Genomic DNA, 7044 nt, shown 5'->3' with positions numbered 1-7044 from the left:
ACAAATCTGCGGGGTAAATGTTACCCAAGTTAGAGATACAGTAATTAAAATGACTGTGAATAAATGCATCATAAAGAGATAGCAGGGTTTTAATATGTAGGTATGGCCTAGCCTTCAGTAGAATTCTAACGCCGTATGCCAATTTCTTCACTGGTGAGTTTATATGCGTTATACGCGTTTATAATCCAATTTTGCCCCCAGGTAGGTCGTATTATCGGAAGCAAATATTATATCATTACCAATGTGAACAGATGGAGTACCAGTAATGTATCTGTCGTGCGAAGAAAAGATAGTAAAGTTAGACTTCTTGGTATTATTACTTAGTTCGTTACTCCAGCACCAGTTCAATACATTGGTGGCGTCTTTGTTTATTTTAGATAAAGGTAAGTCCATACATATAGCTGCACTTAGTATGCATGTACAGTTCATAGTCAAGTGTTCGACGAAAAATCGTCTGGCGAGAAAACATACTGACCCGCTGTGGTTGCTCAGTGGATATGGTGTCGGGCTGCTGAGCACGAGGTCGCGAGTTCGAATCCCGGCCACGGAGGCAGCATTGCGATGGGGGCGAAATGCGTAAACACCCATGTGCTTAGATTTAGGGGCACGTTAAGGAACCCCAGGTGGTCAAAATTTCCGGAGTCCTCCGCTACGGCGTTCCTCATAATCAGAAAGTGGTTTTGGCACGTAAAACTCCAAATATTATTATTATTATTTAATCCAGTTTAATCAACCTAATTCACCTTAGTGCACCATAACCCTCCCTAATCCACCTTAATCCAATCACTAATAAATAATTATTTGCTAATCATTTATCATCATCATAACCAGCCTATCTTATGTCCACTGCAGGACGAAGGACTCTCCCTACGATTTCCAATTGCCCCTGTCCTGCGCAAACAGATTCCAACTAGCACCCGCAAATTTCCTAATTTCGTCGCTCCACCTAGTCCTCTGCCGTCCTCGACTGCGTTTCCTATCTCTTCGTACACATTCTGTAACCCTAATGGTCCAACGGTTATCAAACCTGCGCATTACGTGACCTGCTCAGCTCCATTTTTTTCTCTTAATGTCTATTAAAATATCGGCTATACCCGTTTACTCTCTGATCCAAACCGCTCTCTTTCTGTCTCTCAACGTTATGCCTAGCATTCTTCGTCCCATCGCTCTTTGCGCAGTCCTTAACTTGTTCTCAAGTTTCTTTGTCAATCTCCAAGTCTGTGCCTCATATGTCAGCACCGGTAAAATGCACTGATTGCACACCTTCCTTTTCAGTGATAATGGTAAGCTTCCAGTCAGGAGCTGATAATGTCTGCCGTATGCGATCCAACCCACTTTTATTCTATGAATTTCCTTCTCATGATCAGGGTTCCCTGTGATTAGTTGACCTAGGTAAACGTACTCCTTCACAGTCTCTTAGAGGCTGACTGGCGATCTTTAACACTTGTTTTCTTGCCCGGCTATTCATCATTATCTTTGTCTTCTGCATATTAATCTTCAACCCCACTCTCACACTATCTCTGTTAAGGTCCTTAATCATTTGTTATAACTCGTCTGTAGTGCTCGTCGTCTAGTCTGTAGTGTGTAATAGAGAAATGTAATCGGCAAACCGAAGGCTGCTGAGATATTCGCCGTCGATCCTCACTCCTAAGCCTTCCCAGTTTAATAGCTTGAATACTTCTTCCAAACACACAGTGAATATCATTGGAGAGATTGTCTCCCTGTCTTACCCCTTTCTTTATAGGTATCTTCCTACTTTTCTTGTGTAGAATTTAGGTAGCTTTGGAATCTCTGTAGACATTTTCCAAGGTACTTATGTAAGCGGTCTGTACTCCTTCATTGCGTAATGCCTCTATGACTGCTGGTATCTCTGCTGAATCAAATAAATTTTCGTAATCTATGGAAGCCATATAAAGAGGCTTATTGTACTCTGCAGATGTCTCGATTACCTGAATAAGGACATGGATGTGATCCATTGTAGAGTATCCCTTCCTGAAGCCAGCCTGTCCCTTGGTACACTAAAGTCCAGTGTTGCCCTTGTTTTGTTGGAGATTATTTTGGTACACATTTTATATTATACTGGAAGTAAGCTAATGGGCCTATAATTTTTCAATTCTTTAACGTCTCCTTTTTTGTGGATTAGTATAATGTTTGCATTCTTCCACTTTTCTGGGAGCTTTGCAGTCAATAGACACTTCGCCAGTTTTCCAAGCATTATGTCTCCTCCATCTTTGATTAAGTCGACTGTTATTCCATCCTCTCCTGCCGCTATTCCTCGTTTCATGTCTTACAAGGCGCTTCTGACCTCATCGCTAGTTATAGAGGAGTTTCTGTATCCTGTTCATTACTGTTTCTAATGGAGGTATCCTGACTCCTCTGGGTATTGTACAGGTCAGTATAAAATTCTTCCTCTTCTTTTACTATATCTTCGAGATTGCTGATGATATTACCCTGCTTATCTTTCAGTGCATACATCTTGGTTTGTCTTATGCCAAGTTTCCTTCTCGCTGATTTCAGGCGGGGTCCGTTTTTTTTTTTTTTTTTTTTTTACGGCTTCTTCAGTCTTTCTCACATTATAGTTTCGAACATCACTTATCTTCGCCTTGTTGATCAGTTTCGACAGTTCCGCGAATTCTATCTTATTTCTTGAGTTCGAGGGGAGGCGTGGGCACTTCTGTAGCGGACGCGCTTAAATCGGCGGTACCTGACCCCACAATGGATGTATCCGCGCTGCACGGAGCAGTGGGGGATGAGGACATCGAGGCGCCCGAAAGAGAATGAGGCAGTTCATGGCGTCCATGGTAAGGATGGAAAGGGCGCTAGAGGGAAGCAACATACTGCTTAATCTCTCATACAGCCAGGCGGGAACAGTAGTAGAGCAGCAGCTTCCAGTTTCGTTTTGTGCGAACGAGATGGTGTTGCTAGCTAACAAGCAAAGTATATGCAAGGTCTGTCTAATATCTGTGGACAGGAAGGCGAGAATTTAGGTGTCTGAAATTTTTCGTTAGAAAATCAGGTGTTATGGTATTCAATGAAAACGGATGTGACGCAGGCGTTAAGCAGTCCCCATACGTGGGCCAATCCCGAAGATGGTACAATACCGGGCCGACCCGCGGCGGAGGTGCAGTTCGCCATTGAAGGGCCCCTGAAACGGTTCGGACAAATTTTGTAGACGCGTAGGGTACAGCTTAAGTAGAACATTCGCACCACAATTTAAGTGAAGCGTTACGTATAAATGGAGCTACAAGCGATTAGAAGCTATCCTCCTCCCTAGCCATGCTTTTCCTCCTCAACTCGTTCGCCGAGCGAGTGGGGCTAAGCTCCGCCTTCACTGGTTCAGCGTCACGATGCGACGTCACATCATCCACTTCCGGTTATTTTGGAGCCCGCCCCCACCCGCGCGAGACCGCTCCGCTAGCCGCTTGGCCGTCGACCCCAAGCGAGAGCTATCGAAGCAGCGTGCGTTGCGAGCATTCTGTCGTAGCGCCGAACGTGTCTTGTATTCCGGTAACCACAGGCAAGCTGGTCATTTCGGCAAATGACTGTAGGCATAAACTCAAGCTGATGAAGGAACTTTAGCGTAGACGTACGTGACCGGCCTGATCGGTCAGCACGGTCCATACACTTGTTGGTGCAGCGTTTAACCAGCCAAACAAAGCGCTAATATTGCTCTAACCAAGTGTAAAACATTTTAAACATTCATAAAAACGATGTGTTCATGATTACACTCCTGCGAAAAATACACACCAGCAGCAAAGAAGAATACACTTCGTTGCTGCTACTGTGTATGGTTGAGCTCTGTGCCACCAGGTGGCTGCACCGTGCAGGCCATTCGCATTTGCTCTTCCGCTCATCTCATGGCTCATCCCGTTACGGCAAAGTCAAGCGGCCAGACTCTGTCCCCTTGCGCTTGCGTTTTCCCTAATACCGGACTCGGGAAACGCTATTGCGTTAGTAATCTTCCGGTGTAAAGTGACGGCCACAAACGCGCAAATCCTGGCGCCGATCGGATAGCGGCAGTCCGATGCGCAGCAGCCAGTTCGCTCGTACGCTGCCTTGCAGAGGGACACGATGTCGCAGCTTGACATATTGCCAGTCGCTACGTTTGCAGTCCACAAGGCAACAAAGTCGAATCATAGTGCTCGCGAAAAGACTGAGACCGACTCTGACCGCGGAGCTCTCTTCAAAATGGAGTACGTTGTAACACAAGCAGACGACACATGCTGTGTGCCGGAAGTGCTTAAGAGTACTGAAAAATTATTCTTGTGCATTCTCTTTATGTTACTTTCTTTTCATAAAAACAAATTAACTAATATTCCAACTATTACGGAGATCATTTGTTTACCATAAAGTTGGAAAAATTATCGATCACGCATCCTTGTCAGCCAATCGGATAGCTCGCCCCACCGACGTCGTATGGGTGATTTCGGTCATATGGGTAGGGGCGGCTTAAAGGGACCCTGAAACGCTTTTGACAATTTTCTACAAACGTATTGAGTCGTTAGAGTAGGTCCTTCTGATCATTAATTGACACATCTAAGTGCTCCGCGTAAAGCGTGTAATTTATTATAAGGTTTTAAATATGCACATCGCTGCCGATCGCAGCGCACTGCTCGGCGGAATTTTAAGCCGCCCCTACCCATATGACCGAAATCTCCCATACGACGTCATTGGGGCGAGCTATCCGATTGGCTGACAAGGGCGCGTGATCGATAATTTTTCCAACTTTACGGTAAACAAATTATCTTCGTAATAGTTGGAATGTTAGTTAATTTGTTTTTATGAAAAGAAAGTAACATAAAGAGAATGCACAAGAACAATTTTTCAGTACACTTAAGCACTTCCGGCACACAGCGTGTGTCGTCTGCTTGTGTTACAACGTACTCCATTTTGAAGAGAGCTCCGCGGTCAGAGTCGGTCTCAGTCTTTTCGCGAGCACTATGATTCGACTTTGTTGCCTTGTGGACTGCAAACGTAGCGACTGGCAATATGTCAAGCTGCGACATCGTGTCCCTCTGCAAGGCAGCGTACGAGCGAACTGCCTGCTGCGCATCAGACTGCCGCTAACCGATCGGCGCCAGGATTTGCGCGTTTGTGGCCGTCATTTTACACCGGAAGATTACTAGCGCAATAGCGTTTCGCGAGTCCGGTATTAGGGCAGACGCAAGCGCAAGGGGACAGAGTCTGGCCGCTTAACTGTGCCGTAACGGGATAAGCCATGAGATGAGCAGAAGGGCAAATATGAATGGTCTGCATAGTGCAGCCACCTGGTGGCACAAAGCTCAACCATACACAGTAGCAGCAACGAAGTGTATTCTTCTTTGCTGCTGGTGTGTATTTTTCGCAGGAGTGTAATCATCAACACGTGTTTTTATAAATGTTTAAATTGTTTTACACTTGGTTAGAGCAATATTAGCGCTTTGTTTGGCTGGTTAAGCGCTGCGCCTACAAGTGTATGGACCGTGAAGACCGATCAGGCCGCTCACGTACGTCTACGCTAATGTTCCTTCATCAGCTTGAGTTTATGCCTCCAGTCATTTGCCGAAATGACCAGCTTGCCTGTGGTTACCGGAATACAAAACACGTTCGGTGCTACGACAGAATGCTTGCAACGCACGCTGCTTCGATAGCTCTCGCTTGGGGTCGACGGCCAAGCCATAGAGAAAGAAATTGCCAAGCGGCTAGCGGAGAGGTGTCGCGCGGGCGGGCTCCAAAACAACCGGAAGTGGACGATGTGACGTCGCATCGTGACGCTGAACCAGTGAAGGCGGAGCTTAGCCCCGCTCGCTCGGCGAACGAGTTGAGGAGGAAAAGCATGGCTAGGGAGGAGGGTAACTTCTAATCGCTTGTAGCTCCATTAATACGTAACGCTTCACTTAAATTGTGGTGCGAATGTTCTACTTAAGCTGTACCCTACGCGTCTACAAAATTTGTCCGAACCGTTTCAGGGGCCCTTTAAATTTCGCCGAGCAGTGCGCTGCGATCGGCAGTGATGTGCATATTTAAAACCTTATAATAAATTACACGCTTTACGCGGAGCACTTAGATATGTCAATTAATGATCAGAAGGACCTACTCTAACGACCCGATACGTTTGTAGAAAATCGTCAAACGCGTTTCAGGGTCCCTTTAAGGGGCCCACATGCGCAGCTTCGTTGGTCATCCCTCTTCACAAAGTGGAAGGGCACTGAGTTTTGTTGTTGTTAAGCATGAACTGGACAAAAAATATGACGCGGCTTGTGAGCCAAAGATTAGCATATATAATCGCTACCTAAAACTGTTTTCGGCGCCCGAGTGCCGACCGCAATAAAAGAAACCGTGCCAGTTACTCCGGGTTGTTTTACGCGAGGAAGACGTAAACATGAATGGTATGTTGCACTGTAGTTTTTTTTCTTTTTCTATCAGAATATTGCCCGTAAATCTGAGTGCAGGGCGCCGGATGGGGGCGATATGTTTTATGTTTGAAGCGCCAAGCAGGGCGTTTACATATGTTTTTTTTTTTTTCGGCGTGCGTTTCGCAAGACCTACTGATGAAAAACTATATGCTCAAATACACACGAGGGATACATACTGCTTGAAGAAGAAAAACATTTGTTCTCCAAAGGTACAATCACATAGTACATAGTACAATCCAAACAGTACAATCACATAGTAGAATGAAAGCCGACACTGCGGCCGCAATGCACGCGCAGTCACCGAGCGGCACTAAAAGTCAGTAAAATAAACTAAAGAAGAGAAAAAAAGCACCTATTCCTAAGGCATAAATACGTGTCATATCCAATTATAAACACAATTGGAGTGGTCTCATCGCAAACAGTAGCGCGCGAAGCAGTACGAACGACCCCGCCGAGCGGAATCGCCAGCAGTTTCCAACGGCTGCGATAGAAGTGGTCCTATCCACTTCTATCGCAGCGCCGCCAGCGTATTTTTCGGCGTCACGCGCCTCACCGCAAAGCATGCGCCGCCCCAGCCGCTCGATCCACTCAACCTATTCTACACTCTACCCTAAATATAAACCGTGTAGAATATGCAATTCTCCGATAA

Source organism: Dermacentor variabilis, chromosome 8, assembly GCF_050947875.1.
Source record: "Dermacentor variabilis isolate Ectoservices chromosome 8, ASM5094787v1, whole genome shotgun sequence".
Taxonomy (NCBI): Eukaryota; Metazoa; Arthropoda; class Arachnida; order Ixodida; family Ixodidae; genus Dermacentor; species Dermacentor variabilis.
This window is presented reverse-complemented; position numbering follows the sequence as displayed.